Source organism: Tenrec ecaudatus, chromosome 12 (genome assembly GCF_050624435.1).
Source record: "Tenrec ecaudatus isolate mTenEca1 chromosome 12, mTenEca1.hap1, whole genome shotgun sequence".
Classification (NCBI taxonomy): Eukaryota; Metazoa; Chordata; class Mammalia; order Afrosoricida; family Tenrecidae; genus Tenrec; species Tenrec ecaudatus.
Window position 1 is genome coordinate 59,385,656 of NC_134541.1, and position 23,188 is coordinate 59,408,843.

General features: G+C 42.1%; 1 protein-coding gene across 2 annotated transcripts in view; it reads right to left on the reverse strand.

Annotated features, from left to right (window-relative positions):
* The window catches only part of NTM (neurotrimin), a 577,270-nt gene that overhangs the window by 455,485 nt on the left and 98,597 nt on the right, over window positions 1–23,188 (reverse strand). The gene's annotated exons all lie outside the window — the stretch shown is intronic.

Below are 23,188 nucleotides of genomic sequence, written 5' to 3' on the forward strand. Positions count from 1 at the left end.
GGGGGATGTTGAAATGGTTGGTTCCGGTCCCTGTCAGGTACACTTCTAAGTGTGGGAGTTGCAGTGGAGGAACCTGGGAAAGGTGACTTGGGCACAGCTAAGCAGCAGGATGAGACAGGTAAGGTGATTCTTGGTCTTATTCAGTCCATTCGCCACAAGACAGAACTTTTTTTTCTCCAGGATATAAATTGACCACACCACTTACCCCTTAAAACGCTTTTGGGTATTTTCAACAACCCATTTTAAAAAATCCAAAGTCTCTAGTCAAATCCTATGCTGTCTTTCAGAACCTGGCCCCTGCTCCCACCCCATCTCATCTCTGGCCCCTTGATCACTACACTTCAGCTACCCTTTCATTTTCCCGAGTCCATGTTCTTCCCTAGGGGGCCCTGCGTATGGATGTGCTCGTCTAGCTCTAGCTTCACCCAGCTCAATCCTCTGCATCATCCAGGCCTCATCTGAAATGCCACTTCTTAGTAGAGGTTCCCCAGTCCACCGTGCCACCTTTGCTGACCAGAATGAAGTCAGGTTGGTTCCATGACACTAGGTGATGCTGCCAAACACTCATTATCTTCTCAATTCTCCAGCCCGCTTCCATCATCCACACAACTCCATGAGAGCCGGCATACTGTTCGCACCAGCACCTTGTCAAGGGCATGGCAGGGCTTTCTGGTAACCATTGCTCAATGGAGGCATGTTGGTAGCATAGTTGCTGATGTGTTGTGCTGCTAATCCCAAAGTCAGCAGTTCTAACCGACCAACTGTTTTCTGAGAGAAAGATGAGTTTTTTACACTTGTAAAGATTTGTAGCTTCAGAAATCATAGAAGCAGTTCTAAGGGGTGTCTATGCATTAAAATGACTCAGTAGCAGTGGATCATTGAACCTCCGTGGCAGCTTAGGGAGGTGCTGCCTGACATGATCAACTGTTTGTCCTCTCCTAAACCTGCAGCCACCACTGGCTGAAAAAGGGCCCTTATTGAAGGGAAAAGCTCCCGGTGGCAGTGCTGTGGAGGGTGTGTTGGCCTAGATGGTGTCGCAGACAGGGCAGGTTGATTTCAATCACGAGGTGAGACATGAAAAGGGAAGGGCTACTGCAATGACAGCAAACGTACGAGAGGGAAGGTATTTAGGTATAAACTCATGAAAAAGTGGACAGCAAGAGAATTGAGGATTTAGAGAGAAATGTAGGAAAAAATGATCTAAGATGATCCTCAGATTTGGGGCCTGGTGATTAGGTGGAAAGTCAACATAAAAATGAAAATTTGTAATAAGATAGTTGGAAATCGAGTCCAAGTTGGACCTTGTAAAATCTGAAATGTGGGAGAGAAACACAGATACAGTTGACTAGCAGGCTGTTCGAAAAAAATAGAATTTTGGAGAAAAACAGTCATATATATATTTAATATCAAAATTTTATATAGAAAATTCTATAAAGAGAGAAAAGTTTTGGGGGGGAGGGACAGTCTAAAATATATAGGAGTTAGTAGCCCAAAGGCTAAAATCTGCCAAGCAGGTGAAATAGTTCTGTTAGACAGGTTAGCTTATGATAAAAGTTTTTTTTTTTTCTTTAATGCGGAGGAGCTGCTTTCATCCACAAACTTAATGCAAGCTGGTCAATTCGCTTCCCTGGCCCTGCGCTCATATGGTGCCAGCCATCGCCCATTGGCATGAGTAGGTATTCCTTGCTCATTTAGTCAATTCTCTATTGAGTCCTAGTTGGTGAAGGTGTTGCATTTCCCTCCTGAGATCTTCCACAATACTCGTTACACTCTAAGGGAAGTAAGACTTTTTCTACTGCACCTATTAAACTGGTTTTTTAGTCGAATTATGGGCTGCCTGAGCCTACAGCCATGCATTTCAGTAACCACGGCCCTGCCTACAGGGTGAGTAGTCAGTAAACATGTGAAGGAAAGCTTACTACTAGGCAGGGAAGACACATGTGTGTAAATCATGTTGGTGACTATTGCTGCACTTCAAAGTCACCCCTTGTGGAGGGGCTGGGGGTAGATAAAAGTTCTCGTCTCTCTAGTCACCAAAATCAATGGATATTTTTGTAACCAATGTTGCAAATTTTAATACTGTTGGTTCATAATATCCTCGAAACACTTCTCTACCTTTCAGGGGCTCTAGGTAGCTTTCATTTCTAGCCTGCTTCTACCTGTGTGCTTCCTGTATGCGCTCTCAAACCCTCCCTTGCTTTTAATCTTTTGTCTCCAACATTCGTAGACCGCTTCCTTAATTACACACCCTCTAGGAAGCCCGCACACACAGCCTCCTCCGCCGTTAGCAAGTGCTGACTCTGAAGCCATTACCTTTAGTGCCACACTCCCAACCACGACTGGACTTGCACACTTGGGAGCCCCACAGGGTTACACACTCAAGATGTCAAGACTCAGCTCATCATCTTCCCCCACAGTCTCAATTCGCCCTCTCCATCCTCTCATTAACTCAAAACTACGTGGGTTGTTCTAGATGTATTCTTGGTTTTCTATTTATAACTAAGGACAGTAAACTGCCAATTTTATATTAGTCATATCCTTAGTTCTCATTTTAATTGGCCCTATCTTCCCACTGCCACAAAGTCAATTCCCACTCCTGGTGACCCTATCAAGGGTGTCTGAGACAGTATATTTTTAGAGGAATAGAGAGTCTCCTCTTCCTTCTGCTGAGAAGCTGGTGATTTTGAACTTCTGACACTGAGATAAGAAAAGCCTAACCAACAGCATCACTAGGCTTCCCCTTAATTGTTTCCCCGTGAAGTTAATAGAATTCTTCCTTAATTATACCCCTTTGTGACTAGTTGTAGTCCACATGGTTGGCAGTTGGAAACCGCCAGCCTCTGCAGGAGAAAGACAGAGCTTTCTACTCCCCTAAAGAGCTACACTCTCAGAACCCCACAGGGGCAGGTCGCTACGAGTCAGCATTGCTTCGATGGCAATGAGTTTGGTTTGGTATAAAGGGTGTAACTGAGACCAGGTGATGTAATGGGTCTAACATTAAGCTGTCAAGCACAAGGTCAGCCGTTCAAAAGCACCAGCTGCTCCTCAGGAAATGAGGCTTTCTATTCCCATAAAAAGTTATCCTCTTGGAAACCCACAGGGGCAATTGTACTCTGTTTTACAAGCTCACCGTGAGTTGAACTTGACATGAAGGCAATGTGTTTGCTTGTTTGGCAAGGGTTATCATTAGATACGACCTCTTGAATAAATGCAAGATGAGGGAACTTCAAAAATTCATGGAAAGAAATCCCAATGTCCTTTAATTTAAACAAATTTTAAAGCCTCTCCTAAATTCCTGGGAAGTCACCTTACCTTCAGCCTCTCCTATGCTATGATTCAAATCTCTCTCATGTGATTTTTCTTCTTCCTCTTTAAATTCTCTTTTCTTTGAGATGGAAGCTAGATCCCTAAACTCGGTTCCCAAACTAGCAGGGCATTAGAATTCACTTACCAAACTTTTAGAATGCAGGCCTCAGGCACTATCTTAGACAGACAGAATACTAAGTGAACCAATCTCTGAAATGTAATGGAGTGTATCCCCAAATCCACACATTATTAAATTGGGGGTTTCTTGCTTATCTTTGGTATATTGTCCAGTCTCTTTCACTGGGAATAGAGGCAGTCTTCCTCCTTCGATTATAGAAATAATCTTGGTGCAACTGGACTTTTCCCCTGGTCAGAACCAATGTGGCTCAAAAGTAGGCACTACACTCCAACTGGCTCCTTTCAAAGAGATTTTCTAAATAAAACACAGGGTGCTATTTCATCTGTATAGTTACCCGAAGCATGAAACAAAGCCACTGCCATGCAGTCAATTCCAACTAGAGGACAGAACACAACTGCTCCATAGGGTTTCTGAAACTGCAAATCTTTATGGGAGCAGACAGCCTCTTCTTTCATCTGCAGAGTAGCTGGTGGGTTTGAACTGCCAACCTTGCTGTCAGTAGTCCTGTGCTTCACCTATTGCACTACCAGTGATCCTTTATAGATTTCAGCACATGCATTGTACACCTTCAACAAGTCATCCTGGAGAATGAGGAGAGCCTAGAACCCTGAAAGGGACTAACAGAATCCAGATTCCTTGTGGTATGCTTGTTTCTAGTTCCAGTGCATTTCTTCAGTCGGATTATAGATCTGCCTTTGTACACCAGAAAGCTAGTCATTATTTTTACAAAAGGTTACCTTTCTTGTCTAATCTAGGTTGTGTCTAGTTTTGATCCAAAACTATCAAGTTTAATAAACATAGGTTATAAGCTCTTCCTCCAGGTGCCAGTTCACTTTCCTGCGGTGGCTGTGTGTCCTGATGCTGGATTCTTTGCTGCTGGGATTTTGAATCCCAGCTGGTTACAAGAGCTTGCAGTGGGGTGTCCACTGGAAGCAGAAAAAGGCTTTCTGATCTGGTTCCAAAAGTTAGCCAAGGAAAGTTTTACAGTCACAACCAAACACCGTCCAGTTTGCTTTGGGCACATCATTAGGATGGATCATCATTCATCCCTGGAGGAAAACATCTGGTGAACTATGTGGCCAGTGGGGTCGGGGTACACTTTTCAATGAGATGGATTGACACAACAGCTGTAACCATGGGGTCAATCAAGCCAGTGGCCATGAGGACGACAGCTGGGCTTGATTCTAATGCAGATTATCTCGGTTCCTTCTTCCTACTCCTCTCTCTGCTTTCTTCCTTCCTTCCTTCCATCCTTCCTTCCTTCCATGCCTTTCTTTATCTAATTAAGGAGTCTTGTCATATATAGAGATTAATTTTAAGTATCACCTCCTCTATAAACCCTTATCTACTTTAAATCTAGAATATGTGGTCTCTGTCTCAAAGCTATCTAATTTTATCTTTGTCAAAACTGTAATCACATGGCATTGAAACGTGGAATTGTTGATTGTCTTGTCTGCTTTTCCCAATCGACTTTAAGATGAAGAGCACGGGCCCTATTTACAAATTTAGTTCTTTGTCACTGAGAATAGTACTAGGTACAGAGCTTAATGTGGTGGAAGAAAACGCTATTAATCACTCATTAAACAAAATCAGCATTTAAACTGAAGAAAGGGAAAGAATACTGATGAACTGTGGCCACATATGACTCCATCTCTCACTGGAACGGAGATGATCAAGTTACAGGAATGCTGTTCTTCACGGAAGGACCTGCGGTTACATAGTCTTGTAAGATTTGGACTGCTAGCGGGAGGGTTGGCACTTCAAACCCACCAGTCATTTTACAGGGGAAACAGGAGGCTGTGTGCTCACATACAGATCGACACTCTCAGAAACCCCATAGGCTTGCTATGATTGGTAATTAACTGGACGGCAGTGTGTTTTTTGTTTGGGGTCTTTTGGGGAAAGAGAATTTCATGGTGAGCAGTTCTGTACTCTGCAGCTAAGCTTCCCCACCCCACTCAGGAGAAATGCTCAGATCAGGTGAAAAAGAGGTCTTTTAAGTCCTCCATCCAGGACACATTTAATGTCATAGTTTCTACTCAAGCCTCTTGTCACCTTCTCTCTTTAACAAAGGCCCAGTAGTTGGCAGTGAAGCTGCATCTTCTCAATTGCACTGCTAAACATATTTTAAACATGAATGGAACTGAAAAATCCTTTATGGCTCATGTAGCTCATATCTTGTATTCAGTATTGGTTTTTCTTGTACCTGATATCAACATTCCTGTTTAGCTTAGAGAATGTGAATACAAAACATTTAAAATGTGATTTATCAAGTAAATGGGTTCAGAGCCCAGCAAATGCAAAACCAGACTAAGATCCAAAGTGAAATAGTCAATGTTTCTTTCTTCTTTTAAGTAGTGTGTACGTGCAGACTGGCCTTTGTATTATTCAGTCCTTGCCTCATAGGAGAGGAAAATGGGATCTTTTGCCAGTTCAGACGAAATCCTCCACACCACATTACACTTGACAACAAATGTTGGACTTGCAAGCTTTTATCAAAACTGTGTGTCTGAAATCTTAATAAGGCAGGAAAGCGGATGGTGTTTATCCTCTCCATTCAGGTTTGCATCAACAAAATCAGAACTAATTCCTGATTTGAAAATCAGCGGGTTGAGCCAGCTTTATAAGAATATTTTGTTCAAGTCTTGCAAAGAAAGGAAGAAATGGGCCTTTCTCCGTGCACATGCTCATACCTGTGCCTAATAAAACAGGGAGCATTCTGTGTTAAAAGTAACGAAGCCATCCAGGCACCAGAAATGACAATGAACGGTCAGCATTAGTAGCCTTTCCCTTCCCAGTGCCACTGAGCTGACTCTCCCTGATGGTGACCTTGAGGTTCCAGTAGAACGACTCCAGGTGATTTCTCAGACTGCAGCCTTCAGGAGAGCAGACGGCCACCTCTTTCTCCAGAGGAGCCGCTGGAAGATTCTGAACTCCAATATTAGGGGCAGCGACCCACTGTACCACTCTGGCTCCTTGTTGGGGATCTTAGGAAACATCCAGAATGTGAAGGCAGTTTCTGGGGTGCCATGACCTGACTTGGGGATGGCTCACACTTGCTCTTTCACGTTATGCAAATGTACCTGTGTCTTGTTGACTGTGCAACAGTCTTCAATTGTGTGGGTCATAACAAATGACAAATCAGTGGAACGGAATGGGAATTCCAAGACAGTTCCTTGTTACGTGACACTTGGGAATTCAGACACGTGGGAAACTTGCACATAGACCAAGAGGGCAGTCATTTGAACAGAATATGGGAACAGTGCATAGTTTTAATCAGAAAAGGTGCACACTAGAACTGTTTGCCATACTTACTCACTCTGCTGAGCAAATATGACAAGAAGCTGGCCTCTATGAACAATCACATGAGAACTGGAGATAGGCGCACTGACAACTTGTGATTAGCAGATGAAACAACCTTGCTTGCCTAAAGACAGGAGGATTTGAAGCATTTTCTGATGAAGATCCAAGAATATAGTCTCAGTATGGACTACAACTCAGTGTAAAGAAAACAAATTTCCCCACGACAGGACCCCCAAACAAAGAAAAGATTGAAGTTGTCAGGGATTTCATTTTACTTGGATCCACAATCAAAGCTCATGAAACAAACGAACAAAGCCAGTGGGTAAATGTACTATATGAGATCTCTTTAAAGTGTTAAAGAGCAACGATGTCAGTCTGAGGAATAAAGAGTTCTTGAACCAAACCATGGTATTTTTAAATGTCTTATAGCATACGACCTGTGGAAACACTAAGGAAGCCAGGAGACAAACTCACGCTCCTCTGTATGCGACTGTCTGTGTGGGGCTAAGACCTGGGATGAAACAGGCCACTTCAGCTGCAGGATATCAAGCATTTGGTTTTACATGCTTACAGGCAGTTCCTAGGTTACAAAGAAGATCCACTCCTGCATCGTCAAGACTTTCAAAAGCATTTTTAGGGAAGTCATAAGTACACTTGGCTCTTATCTAGCCTTACTTTAATGAATGAAAATTCACGAATCTTTTCCCTGATTAAGAGCTGCCCACACAGCCAGTGAAGATGGTTGAGGAAGGTTTGAGTTCTAGCTGCCCCGTGTGTAACGGACCCCAGCAATGGCCCCTCCGACACCATCCTCCCAAGTGGTACATTTGAACCCATTGTTACAGCCACTGTGTCAGTGCATCTCCTTGATGGTTCCCCTCTTTTCACCAACCCTCTCCTTGACCAAGCTTGTGGACTTTTCCCAGGGAATGTGCTCTCTCTTGGCGGGAGAAAGATGGAGCTTTTTACTCCCACAAAGAGTTACAGTCTCAACATAGAAATATATGTACATAGACCGATATCCCTATCGTTATATATTATTAGACTTACATATATATGCCTATATTTATACCTCTATAAATGTCTTTTGTTTCCTAGTTCTGACCTCTATTTCCTTTTACTTTTCTTCTGTGCCACTATCATAATGATTCCTCCTCCCACCCCCACCCCAATCATGTCCCCAGTTCTACCGCATAAATGTGGCTAGACCAGAGCATGTGTACTGGTACAGAAAAGAGCTCTGGACACAGGGGATCCAGGTCAGATTAAACCCCTCAGGACCAATAATGGGAGTAGCGATACCATGAGAGTAGGGGAAGGTGGGAAGAGAAGGGGTAGGAAGGAGAACTGATCATAATGATGGATATATATATCACCTCACATAGAGGGACCAACAACAGAAACGTGGGTGAAGGTAGACAGCAAATGGTGTAAGATATAAAAAAATAGTATTTTATAATTTATCAAGGGGTCATGAGGATGGGGGAAGGAGGGGGAAAAGAGGAACTGATACCAAGAGCTCAAGAAGAAAGAAAATGTTTTGAAAAGGATGATGGGAACATGTATAAAGAATGTGCTTGCTACAGTTGCTGTATGGACTGCTATAAGAGCTGTCAGAGCCCCGATCCAATGACTTATTGAGAAAAGAAGAAGAGTTACTATCTCAGAAACTCACAGGGGCAATTTTATCCTGCCCTATAGTGTTGGTATGACTCGGTATCAGCTCCAATGCAATGGGTTGGGTTTTTGTTTGGTTCTCTTGATAACATGTCCAATGTGCATGGAATGAAGTCCCACTCTCCTTTCCTCTAAGGAGCCATTTGGCTGTACTCTACAGCCAAACAGCTGTAGGAACGTGTTTGTTCTTCTGGCAGAATATAGTATAGTCAGTATTCCTCACCAAGAACTGAAAATTAAAATAGTATTGTGCTAGACCAGGTAGACTAGAGAAACAATTCCAGAGACACTCATATATATGTGTAAGAAAGAACTTTATTTCAAGAAGTAATTATGCATCGATAAAACCTCCCAATCCAGTACACATTATGCCCATAAATTCGATATTAGCCCATAAGCCCAATATTGGCACATGGATTCCTCTTCGGACTCACGCAGCACATGCAACGGAGGTGGAAGGCAGGAAGGTCACAGGCCAGTGGGTGGAAAGTCCTGTGGGTCCAGTGGTGGAAGCACCCCCAGGGCTCAGGCTGCCATCAGTGTGGCTCCATGTGTCTTGTCAACAGGAATGTGAAGCAGAGAGAGAGTGTGTGTGTCCCACCTCCAGGGAGGAAGACAGTAATTCCCAGGATATTCAGGAGAAGGCCATGCTCACACAGAGGCATCATTGGTTATGACCCGCTTGACAGGCTAGACTCCACCCCTTTGCTCACGTTGGCATGAGAGTATGTAAAAGCCACGAGTACTAACAATAATTTTGTAGGCCTTGGATATTTTTTGGGGGGGGGTTGTGGTTGTTAAATGCAGTGAATAAAAAATGGCTCTTTCAAACTTACTGGTGATTTTGAGGATCAGAACCAATGGTATTGTTTCCCTTTCACTGCAGATGGAATTGTATCCTGATCTAAAAGTGTAGGAGTGTGGGGTTGTCACTATTTGTTTCCCTCAAATTGGCTCCTACTCACAGACCCCGTTTGTGCAGAGTAGACGTTCTCCGCATGCTCCTGAGCCCGTGGTCTCCCAGAAGGAGATGCCAGGGTTTGCTGAAGACCCCTTGGGTAGGTCTGAACCACCAACCATTTGACTGGTATTTGAGCACTCAACCATTTGGGTCAGTAAGGAATTTCTAGAGTACGGGCCATTTTATTATTCCAAATATTTGATAGCTTTTCCCCATGAAAATAATTAAACTCTACATTCAATCAGTATCACTTTTGGCTGGCTGGCACATTTTGAGCAATGAAATAGGAATAGAAATGATCCTGCTATTTGTCCCTCTGGTACAATACTATCCTAACGCCAATAAGCTCTATTGTATCCATTAAATAAAGCATATAGCACATTGTTTCAGTGCCTGTGTGAATATGCTAATGCATAAATGCAATGCTTGTCTGTGCTGGGTTACCATTGAAGTAGTTATTCTGATGGGTAGAATGAAAATATTTCAAAATCACTGGGGCAGATCAAAAAACAAAGCAGACTTGATTAATGTCTTGTTTCCAGCACCTGTTAGTTATAGAACCTTGGACAGCTGACTCCGGTTTTTAGAACCTGTTTCCTCATCTGCAAAAATGGGAGATTTGCCACCTGCTTTTCAGGGCTGCTGTACTGAGTAAACCAAATAAAATAATATACCGTATATACTCGTGAATAAGCCCAGTTGGGGGCACATTTTTAATGCAGTTTTTGTGGTAACATTAGGTGCCTCAGCTGATATTCTGGTCAGCTTGTACTCGAGTTTATACAGTCAATAAAATGCATTTGGCATAATAGCTCATTATTACTTTTCCTTTTTCCTAGCGAGCTCAATGACTTCTTAATGCAATGAATACAGTCTTCATTGCCTTATAATCGGGTAGGTGTATGTCATATCTCTGAAACACCAAAATTTAAATCCTGAAGAGCAAGAAATAAATATTACTCATTCACTCAACTAATACTTCGAATGTTTCCACCTAATACTGAGAGTCAGTCTTCTGGACAGTGGAGCTAGAGCGGTGAACAAAATCATTAAAATACTCTGCCTTCATGGATCTGATATTCTAAGGGAGGGAAATAAACAAAAAAGAACAAATATAGTGTATGTCAAGTAAGTAATACATTAAAGGAAACACTGAATTAATTGTGCAAGATAGGAAGTGATGAATGGAGGGAGGCAGGGATTGAGATAGAATGGCTGAATGACAAGGAGCCCTAGTGGAGTAATAGGGGCAGCAGTTCTTCCAGGGGAGAAAGACCAGGCTGTAAAGATAGCCACTTGCAGAAACTCAAAGGCTAGTTTAATTCTGTCCATTCGGGTCCCTGTGAGTCAGCACAGACTCAATGGCAGTGAATGGGTCCAATGACACACACACAAAAATGTTCACTTAAATAGAATTTACTCTTAAGTTAAATAAATGCAGCTAAAGAAAGCAAATTGTCTAAGTAATTACAAAAATAGAACACAGCAAAAAACAAACACTATCGCCTCCATGTTGATTCTGACCACATTTCAACTCATGGTGACCCAAGTGTGTCGGAGCAGTAGAATGCTTTCTAGGACTTTCAGAGGACGAATCTTGTACAGTCTCTCACCTGGCTTTTCTCCCAAGTGTCTTTGTGTGGACTGGAATTGGCAATCTTTCGGTTATCAGCTGAGTGCATTAACCTTTTTCACCCAGGGACTTGGGAATAAGTAGGTCCCTTATCATGCTTCCTTTAGTCTGCAAAGCAACTGAAAACCAGGGGGGTGGGGGGTGATGGTGGTCGGGGGAGGATACTCACTGGAGCTTCAGGAAAAGCACATTTGAAGGCAGGTGTGTATAAAGAGAATGCAATACTCAGCATGGCAGACAGCTGTCCCCCAAATTCTGTGATAGTATTTTATGCTACTAGTCAATGTAGACATGCTCTAGGGACTGTCCCTCTGGAGGCCAAAGGACCTGTCAGTATTGATGCTTTGACTTTGAAACAGTTTCCAGTAGACCAGATGGAGTTCTTTGGAACAGAGTCTAGGTTTCCTGATAGATGTTCCTTATTCAAAGAAAAACCAGGCCCCAAGTGATTTAGCGTGAGTAACAGTTCAGCCTAAAACAGAATCCGATTTCAAAAGTCCTCATTTCAGAGGAAAAATCAATTAATTCATTTATTCATGTACTAAATGCATTGGGGGTCCCTTCGGGGTTGACACTAAGGTGGGAGGCATCAATCAGATATGTATTTGTGGGTGAGATCAGAGTTTACAATAACTTCTTTTCTCTTCTTCTTGGGCATCCCAGTAGCTGCCGGCCTCTTGATCCTCTTGCAATTATGTGTGACCTAGTGACTATTAGCCAATGAGATGATAAAGCAGTGACATTAGAAATCCCTCAGGTCTGGCCCTTTAAACTTTCTTTCAGGTGCCTCCGTGTGCACTTCCTTTTCCCAGTCCGATGCTACTGCCGAGGCACACTGGAAGTGTTGGAGGTAGACAAGAGCCATTCGGCATAGTCCTGAGTAACTGTATGGGACAGAGCCTCCTTAACCTAACGCAGAAATGCCCACAGTTTACTTTTACAGGAGGAAAGATTTGGAAATTAATACTTTATAGTAACTAGTATGTCCTTAAATCATATGGAACTTGATAACAGAAGTAGATTCCTGCCACAATCAAACAAAAGCTTTGTTTGAATGACAATGGGTTTTGAAGAAACAGAGTTCACTCAGAGGACTGTCCACTGTTTTGAAATAACAAAGCATGTGAGGCAACTGTTCCTTGTGATGGCGTCTAAGGCAAATAAAGTGCCGAACACTAAGTCTGCTGACTCTAAGAAATAGAAAAAGCCAATGCTTGTGTGCATTGCTTATTTCTTGCTGCTTCTACAATAATTACAAGGGATGAGCTCAAGAAAGCATGTTTCTGTTATTAGGTAAACATTAAAAAGAGAGACAGAAATGCCAGAAATGTGAATGAACCCTTGCAGGTTTGGGAACACAAATAATGATGAAACAAGACACATTTACAAAGAAAAGTACAGCACGCTATTACAAGAAACCAAAAGAGAGCTACATAAGAGGAAGAATATGCCATGTTCGTGGGTAGAAAGGATTAACACTATCAGAATGTCAAATACTGCCCCAAATGACATATCAATATAACACAATTCTGACCCAGAGCCCAACATCATTCTTTAAAGCAATGAAAAAGCCGCTGACCACTTTATATGGAAAGGGAAAAGACCCAGTCTAAGGAAAGTACCACTAAAGAAGGAGAGCCAAGTGGAAACCTGTCACTTTAAAACACTCTCTATAGCTAATAGAGTCAAAACAGCCTGTTGCTGGTGCCATGAGAGAGACACCGGCCAATGAAACAGAAAGGAGAACCCAGAAATGAATCCATCTGCACATCCTCAAAGCCTCCCCACCAAGTCTGTTCTGACTCATATTGTGCTAGAACTACTTCTGTGTTTTTCTGAGGCAAGCTTTCTATGAGAGCAGAAAGCCTCAGCTTGCTCCTGCAGAACAGATGTCCGCCTAGAATTGATGACCTTGTGGTTAGGAGCCCAACGGGTAACTTACGATGCCACCAGGCCTCATCAAACTACCTGCAGGCAACAGTTTGTCGACAAAGGACCAGAAGACATTAAATAGGGAAGAGATAGTCTCTCTACAAATGGTGCTGGCATAACTGGTTTCCCATTTGCAAAATAATGGATCAGGATCTATACCTCACTCCATATAAAAAAACAAACAAACTGAAAATGGATTAAAGACCTGAATGGACCTCCTAGAGCTATAAAGGCCATCAATAAAAATATTGGGGACAAAGTACCCCTAATATATGGCATAAACATACTATCAAACTAATAAGAACATGGACACAGCAGAAGACAGAACGATTAATAGTTCTCCTAAAAATAAGAGACTGGTTTTTAACAAAGGATTTCACCAAAAGAGTAAAAAAAAAAATCGATAGACTGGGGAAAGTATTTTTGGCAATAGACAAGGGACTAATTACTAAAACCTATGGAAAGCCACAATGCTTCAACAAGAAAGAGGCAAATAAGGCAATTGAAGGATAAGCAAAGAGCATGAGCAGACGGTGTAATAAAGAGCATATTCAGATGGCCAACAAACATATGAAGAAATGTTCACAATCAATAGCCATTTGTGAAATGCATATGAAAACAAGGAGGATATATCATCTCATCCCAGCAGTGATAGTGAAGTTCAAAAACTAGAAGACAGATGCTAGTGCAGAGAGAGCAGAATGCTCTTACACTGTGGACAGGAGTGTAGATCAATATATCCGAGTCTAGGCAGCAGTAGTCCACTTCCTCAAACAATTAGGAATACGATACCTTGTGACCCAGCAATAACAGTGTTTGATACATACCCTACAGAAATAAAGAACATAGCATGAACAGATATATGCGTGCCCAGGTTCATCAAAGTGTTAACTACAAAAGCCAGAAGATCAAAACTACTTAAATACCCGGTAACAGAAGAATAGTTAAAGAAATGTTGCATATATGCAATGGGATACTATGTATCATTACAGAATAATGTTAAAAGTGTGCAACATGATGACACGGATGGACTTAGAGGACATTATGCTGAGTGAAGCTAATAAAAAACAAAGACAAATATTATAAACTGCTCATTTCTTAAAGAATCAAGAACGTATTTTCATACCAAAATAGATTTTTATGGTTATCAGGGATGAGAGGATAAGAGTGGAAAGGGAAACAACAGGTGAATGGGGAAGAAAATATACTACAACAGAGAGAGATGGTAGAAAAAAGTTGAAGGAAGGAAACAGAATACCATTGGGAGGTTTGATAAGTTATTTAAAGTGGTGAATTGAAAGAGTATCTGATTTGTACACCTCCATCAAATTCACATAAGTATTAATAGCAAAGAAATACTGTGGAAGGAATGCACAGAATCATTGTACTAAAAGGAGTTGGCCAAAATGAAGCCACTCCGAGAGATAACATGATCAGGAGCCAATGGTACAGAAGGAAGAAGTTCAAGTTGAATCGAAGGCATTAGCAAAAATCAAGTCTCCAGGAATTGACAGAATGCCAATTGAAATGTTTGAATGACTGATGAAATCCTGGAAGCTCTCACTTGTCTATACCAAGAAATTTGGTAAGCAGCTACTTGGCCAACCAACTGGAAGACTGACATAGGTGTGCTCATTCCAAAGAAAGGTGACCCAAGATCAACAGAATGTATAAATTAAAAGATACCATCATTAATATCACATGCAAGTAAAATATTGAAGATCAGTAGTGCATGGGATAGAGAGCTGCCTGAAATGTAAAGGGGGTTGAGAATAGGATGTCCAGGGAAGAATATTATTGCTGACATCAGATGTATTTTGGCAGAAAGCAGAAAATACCAGAAAAAAACTTTAATTGTACTTTATTGTCTATGCAAAGACATTCCACTGTGTCGCTAATAATAAGCCGTGGATACCATTGAGAAGAATGGGCAGTCCAAAACATTTTACTTTGCTGCTGTAGACCCTATACATCCAGGGTGAAGAACGTGTGGCCCGTAGGCCACATCAAGTCTGCAAAGTCATCAATACCAGCTAACATCACATGCCTCCCCAAAGAGAAGCTGGTCCAATTATCACATTAGAGGCGAGTCAATTCAACATTTGGCCAGTATGGCCTATTGATGATGCTCTAAATATCCAAATGGCCCTTGGAATGAAAGCAGTTCCCTACCTAGGCAAGTGTACATGGACCAAAAGGCAGCTGTTTGAACAAAAGACGGGGTACTGCATGGTGTGAAATCAGGAAAGGTTTGTATCCTTGCCCCATACTTACTCAATCTGTCTGCTGAGCAAATCACTGAAGAAGCAGGGCTATCTGAGGAACTTGGCATCTGGATGGGAGAGAGGCTTGTTAACAACCTGTGAGATGCACAGGCTACAGCCCTGTTTGCTGAGAGCAAGGAGGGCTTGATGAATTGCCAGAGAAGCAACTTTCGGTATGGCCGACAATCCAACATAAAGAACCAGGCTCTAGCATAAAAACGACTGTGAGGCGAGGACAGGGCCTAGGGGTGTTCTGTTCTGTTGTGCTTACGATTGCCATGGGATGGGACTACCTTGACAATTCATAAAAGCAACCATTTTGCTTTGCATTAAATAGATTCCATTTCCAGACTCTGTGAACAGGAAGACCAAGGAATACCATGTAAGCCAAAGAGATGAGAGAAGAAGTGATTATGTCCCTAAGAAGCTCCGTTGTGTGCTCTCTGTTTTCCCCTTCCCTGACTGAACGTTGCCACTCAGAGAGGCCCTGGATGTGCTGTGTTCATATTGTTGAGTCTTTGTCTCTCTGGGTTAACTGGGGACAGAACCACATCCTCCTCACCGCACTTCTCATTGTTACGTCCAAGGGTTGCTACTCCTTCGGGATTGTCGATGAATTTTGCTTTTGTAATGGTACATATAATGTTATATCTTGTTTTATGCGTATGAAAAATAATTGTTGGAGAAACTATATGATACGATTTACAGCCATTAAAAAAGGAAGTTTGTGTTCAAACCCATGTCTCCCTGCCTCCAGCATTTACTTTCATTAGATTACAGTAATTCTTGGCATCAAAGATACAACATCATGCTTTCAGAAGTGTGTGTACTGGTGTCAAGATTAATCAACCAACCTTCTCCTATTTTCAGGTCTTAAGCTGTGTGTGTGTGTGTGTGTGTGTGTGTGTGTGTGTGATTGTGACACTCTCTAAAGAAGCAGTCAGGGCCCCGTGTAAAGTAACAATCTGGGTGTGCCTGGCAAGCTAATGCAAGGACCCCCTCCCTCAGAACCACTGATTCCACTGGGATTCTTTAAGTAAATGGAAACCATAAGCCATTTGATCCTGAACGTTTTTTTCTCCCCTCCTGCAGAAAGCCAAGATCAGGTCCTTCCTTTGTGTTAAATCTTGCCAAGATTAAATTGGCTTTTTTTCATAGTGAGTTTCCAAAGCACTGAGTTATTAACAAGAAATGGTTTTAGTAGGATCCTACATTGTGAAGCCATGGGCAACACACAGCCTGGGTCCTTTATGACAGGTAATAAATAAAATAACCATATCACTGGTTTGTAAAGTCATCTCTCGCAGAATTATGATCATTTCCTCCATCACTCCGCCCTCTTTTCCTTTCATTTTACATTTCTCCACCAGTGCTGCTTGCTGTAAAGGGCACACATCAGAAAAGCAGAAACTCTGATTTTCACAGGCAATCACCTTGGCTGGAAGGACCCTTTCCCTCTGCTGGGCAAATCCAGCTGCTCCTGCCATTGGAGAAGCAGCTGTGTCTCTTCCACTTCCCCACCTGCTCCCTGCAAACCCCTCCTCCTCACCCACGGATGGCACTGCCAGCTACCATCGCCTTCATCCATGCCTGGCCTTTCGGACTGCACCGCCCCAGCCTCCACCCCTGTTCTTGACTATTTAACTGATGCACGCTGTACTGGTAAGGATCCCACACTCCTCTTCAACCATGGTACTTATTTGTTCCTGCATTTTTTTTTAATGAGATGAGACAAAAAAACCAAACCGCTTTCCTGTTAGCATGGTAACAGGGCACTGGTCTTTGGAAGTGCACACTGACCTCAGGATGTTTCTCATAGACGTCCCCCCACCCCTTTTCAGGAGATGAGTAACCTCTGATATAATCCCAAAGTGCAATTTTCCCTCTCTCTCCCTTATAGGACCCAAGAGTCCATACCAGTGAACTTACCTGAAGTAGAACAATCCTCATATTCTATCCTACCAACTCCTCATATTCTATCCTACCATAGAAATGTTGGATATTTTAACAAAGGAGAAAAAATCCCATCATCACAACAAAACGGGATAAAGTATCCCCTCTGGTCTTCTCTTGCCCTGGAGACATTTCAAAGATGCCAGGGAACATGGGGAAAGCAGGACATTTCCATGAAAGTGTTTTATTTTAATCGCTTAACAGCTTCAGGCCAATGAATCATCCCTTAGTGAGCAAGAAGTGCCTGCAGAGATCCATCAAGCCCACTCTGCCTATGACTGGAGAGGGAGTGAGAGAAATGAAGGCAAGGGCGTCCAGCTGTCACCTGCTAACCAGGAAGCTGCATGACTAACCAGAGCTGCATGGGATGCTCCCAGATGGGAAAGAGTCACCTCCTGAAAACCACGCCGATGTTGAATGTGGTGTCAGATCATTTTGATGGTCTTTTCTCCAGTCCTCACCAGGTGGCCTCGTACAAAGCAGGGCTAAGGATTGCAGAGTGGTTGGTTCTCAGTTGCCCATAGTGGTAGGTGTGCTCACCTCACCATCAAACTTCAGTCATGGTTACTGAGCATCTAGTTTCATTCCAAATTTCTTCCACCCTGATTTTAGACTAAATAAATCCCAGTAAGAATTTGAGCCATGTAAGGGGATTAAGTTATTGAAACTTTTCACACACACACCCACACCTCCACAGTACAGAACTATGAAAGTTAGCTGAAATAACCACAAGGAGCTGGACAGACTTAGAGAATAAAGTCCTTCCCACTAATGCTGTTGACTCTGATTCACCTCTGGAGCACAGAGACGCCAATGGACTGCTTGACAAAAATAAAACATTTGCCGGTATAAAGCATTGCTTATATGCTTCTTGTAAAATTTACCAGTCCCAATTATAATTATTCATTTACTTTTCCAATAATGAGATTAAATTTTTTGAGGAAAATCACTAATGCTTTTGTGTTTTTGCATCCCGGGTTCAGAACCTTTTTTGGCGCATAGTAGCTATTCCATAAATGCCTGGAAATGGAAGACTATAAATCAGTGAGGTGTGCACCACTTGCTTTTGAAAGTTTATTGATGAATAATTATAATACCATGAGTTTCCTGTCAACATTTATTTTTTCTACGTTACTATAGTTTGTGTGTCTCTTCAATTATTTAAAAAGAATGTACCTCATGTAGTTTCAAATCAGTCAGCACCATAGATCAGTATTGTTAAGGGACAATCTGAATATAACTTAGTTTACTTAGCAGCAATAAAGTTAGAAAGCTACCTTTCTGTCACCCCCAGACTGCTAATTAATTAACATGTGCAAAGGGCAAAGAGTGTTAATAGGGAATGGCCTACATTTCAACAGAAGCCATTATAACTAATTGCCATTTAGCAGTTGGATGTCACAATATCTATTATCACATCTATAGACTTGTGAGTGCTTAAACAGTGATGTCTGCCATGTAAAGTATTGTCAAGGGTGTAGACCTTTCAAAGTCATACCCTCTCTGGGCAGGGAGAATGGCATCTTAGGGTCGCCTTCTGGGCAACTTTGAGTTAATGATGAGGCAAGTAGTTCTCAAGCAGCATCAAACAATAAACCCTATTGGATTACCAGACAGTGAGCTAATGGCCATGGAGAGACTACCTGATTGTATCTTAAGGAGGGGGCGGGGGCAGGTGAGAGGATTTCTGTGACTGATTGCATCTCCATAACTCACAGGGACTATACTTCACCTTGGCCAGAAGTGCACTGGATTTTTGAATGCCGACAAAGCAAGCAAGACACCTTAAATCATTACAACAGTTCACAATGGGAGAACTTTTCAACTTTAGTGTTTAAATTTTAAGAAACTGCCATGACAATTGCGCCAATTGCTAATAATTCCATCATACCATTTTGGGGGGGAGGGGTGGGAATTTACGTTTTAGCCTTGGAATGAATGTCCTAAGAGCAAAACTTACACAGCCTTGCACTCTCCCTTCATCAAGAAGACAAAGGGACTCAGAACTCTGCAGGCATGGGCACATGCTGAAGGGTCCCTGGCGGTGCTCTAGTTACACACTTGCTGTCTATAGGGCCAGTTGGAACCTACCAGCCATTCCCGCAGGGACAGAAAGAGGCCCTGAACTTCCATAGAGAATAGAGCTTGGAAACGCTCCGAGGCGGGGCTACTCTGTGCTGTAGAGTTCTTGGGAGTCAGAATGGACTCAGTGGCCGTGAGTTTGGTTTGGGGGAGCCACTGATCATGAGAAACACTCCCCGTAAGAAACATAAGAATGAACTCAAACATATCAATGATCGGCAAGATGGTGCGGGCTGGAGAAAAGCTGTGTTCTGTTATGCTTAAAGTCTTCCTCTCCCAGGGGACGAACAACAGAAAAGTGGGTGCAGGGTGACAGAGGACAAGTAAGATAATAATAATACATAACTTATCAAGGGTTCTTGAGGAAGGGTGGGGGGGGGAGGGAGGGGCAAAAGTGAGGAGCTGATATCAAGGGCTCAAGTAGAAAGAACATGCTTTGAAAATGATGATGGCAGCATATGTGCAAATGTGCTTGACACGGTGGATTGAATGTATGGATTGTGATAAGAAATATAAGAGTCCCCAGCAAAAGTATTTCATTTTAAAAAAAAAAACCTTCCTGAGTCAGCGCTGAGTGGCAACTAACAACAATAAACACCAGAGCAACCGTAGTTCAACCGTAACCTTGACTCCTTGTGTGTCAGGTACAGTGTCAACACAGTAACACAGGATTGTCACCTTCCTACACACATGCGCAAGTTAAACAGCATAGAGCTTAAAAGCTCATTACACCTTGGATTCAAAAATCTTTCCTCTGGCCCCGAACTATGCATTTGCTATGAGGGTGAGATACTCCATAGGGTCTCCACTCTACGGGATTTTTTTGCCAGCAGACATTAATAGGCATTTTTGATAAAAGGGCGCTGTGGTCAGACACAGTCAAATGTGTAAGTAAAACTGTAAGTCAAAGCTATGTGAACACATTTTTCAGCAGGAGGCTCCTAGCTGTGTCACCTCTGCATTGTCTTGTTTCCCTTAGTTTCTTACTCGCTGATAAGATGTGTCTAGGATAACAGGTTCCTGAACAAAAGCAACTTGGAAGTAACCAGATTAAATGATGGAAAGCAGTGTTTCTTACAGTGAGCAATACTACCCCGGGGCAGGGAGGAGGGGGAGGCAGGGCACACAAGAACCCTTTCCAGGCATGTGGGAGAACTGCCAGAGCAGATTCTTCTACTTTACCTCGGACTGTGGCCTCTAGCTTTAAAGGTTGTAATTGCAGGGCGTGGGGGCAGTGCTGTTTGTTTTTGTTTTTCTGAAAAGGGCATAATGGGCCAAATAGGTTTGGGAACTTATGTTCTAAAGACGCTTCCATTTCAAAAATTTTGAGAGTCTAACACTATGCTGAAGAAAATATATACCATAATACAAAACATTCCAAATCATCAGCTTCCTTGAGATTTCTGAATTTGATTTGTGAAGGATTTGTATCAAGTTTCCTAGATTTCCCACCAATTTGCAATAGTGTGTCTTCCACTGCTGACTTGCATTCAATAGTCAAGGACTTGAAGTTTTTTGTTTTGTTTTGTTTAACCTCAAACAAATGTTATTCTTAAAGTTCCAGAAGTCACACCTCAGTTTTCTTTTTTAATTAGTTCATTAATTATCTGTTTCACTGGTATACAATCGATATATAGTTCACTAGTTCAATTGCATTCATGAGTTATATAACCACCACCACTATCGATTCCATCAATTCCAGAATATTTCTTCTTCCGTGTATTGGATATTAGCCCTTCCTGCCCATCCCCCATGGCATGCCCTTTTCTAACTACTGATCTAGTCATTGTCTCCATAGGTTTACCCTACATCTTCAGTGATCACTTCATGGGGATCGGTACTGAGCAGGGTATATCATAAGAACAAATTGTTCTTACATTATGATGATTATCCGTGAGCTCAAAATCATTCATAGATCTATGGTATATATATATGTGTGTGTGTGTGTGTGTGTGTGTGTGTGTGTGTGTGTGCGCGCGTGCACGCGCGTGTGTGTGTGTTGCTCACTGTGATAGTTATGGTTTATTGTGCCAACCTGGCCAATGAACACATGTGGGATTAATTGAATGGTGGAGAGATAAATGGCTCTAGCAAGCCTCTCCTTTCTGGTCCCCCACTCTCTGATGGTCAGATCAATTGTGGCTGCCTTAGCCGGTTCCCACTTCAGTTGGTAAGGCTCACTTCCTGCAACACATCCCTGAGAAGCCACATGGACCTACCCTAATGCAGCCCTGAGTGCTGGAAAAGCCACTTGGAGACTCCTGCCAGTGCTGAGATGATTACACGCTCACTGATTCAGCTTCCCTCCTGCAGTTGGCATCATTGCATGTGTTTTGTAAGTTTGAGGAGGACTTTGTAGATCAGTGTCAGACAGATGGGCTAATGTTGGGCTTATGGGTTTGTACTGGACTGGTTTGGGATGCTTTCTTAATGTACACTTACCCTTTAAATAAAACTATCACTTATAAAATATGAGTGTCTATGAATTTTGTTTCTCTAGTCTATGCAGACTAATTTACTACTTTAAACTATGGTTTATATGTCTCTGGTTCATCACTATTAGTGTGTTGAAGGATATTATGCACTATCTCCATGGGATATATGGTAGTTCTATTGATATAACCATTAATCTAGCCAATTGTATAGAATTTAAACACTGTTGAGAATATATATATAACTTAGACCAAAATACATGGGTTGTTCATTTGTACAGATTAAGAATTTAGGTGACTGGATACTATTTAAACAAACAATGAGGGCTGGAGTTAGGCAAAACTTTAAATATTGTTTATTTGTCAAGAAAGAGCTGGGATAATCATGTCATAAAAAGTCAACCGGAGTACAGAAATGGCACCTATCTAATAGTCTGAGCTGCCATTACTGGGCATCCTCAAGGCCTGACCTTTGAACCAAACCCAATGACTTCCTCCTCATCCATAGTCTTGGGAAAGCAGACCTCTGTTCCTTTCACACTAGGACCTTTCAGCCTTAGACCCATGGGAGGATTTCAGTCCCTTTAATCTGCTACCAATGTGTTTAAGGTAAAGCCCAGTTCACTTACTGGGAGTTCCAAATTGAATCCTTCTGGTATGACTTGTGCAGGATGTTGTGCACCTCAAAAGGGCAGATTCTAATGTCCTGCTTGTCTGTAGTTCACAACCTGGGCTACCAAGGGCTGAACAAAACGAGGCTCTAAGTGACCACTTAGTGATATGACCCCAATCGTAGTTTCTTGTCAGTAGTCTGTTGACTTCATGTCGACATCTCCATTTGCTTGATTCTATACAGATCCCTCATGTTTTGTTGAGAAAGAGCTCCCTCTTTGGACATGATTCCAGCTACTTCCACAATCTTTGAAATTAAGATGAGCAAATTTTTTTTCATAATTTGTCTTCTCAATAAATTATGCTCTAGTATATCAGATGCCAAATAAAAAGCAATTATACTACATGGCTAATAGCCCATGATAATGGAGGTCTCCCTCCATCCCCCATTTTTCTTACAGCAACTTGTACTGCAGAGGTTTAGAAAGTCTACTTACTGGTTCTGATCTTAATCTGGTTAAAAGAAACACAACCTCTTTTTTTTTTAATAACATCATGTTATAATGCCAGTCCTTACTGGATTAATTTATGTAAGTCATTCACTATGTTCCAAACCAAAACCAAACTCACTATCAGCGAGTCGATAAAACTCATAGTGACCTTCCTGTGGATTTCTGAGACTCTTTATGGGAATAGACGGGCCCATCTTTCAATCGCTGCAGCTGGTGGTTTCGAACTGCTGACCATGCGGGTCACAGCCCAACTTGTAACCACTATACCACCATGGCTTCTCAAGTTACACAACTCTAATATTGATGATATACTATATATTCTGGGAGTCGATGAGTCAATGGGCTAGCAAGACCAAACTCCTTCTTTATGTGATGGAAGAAT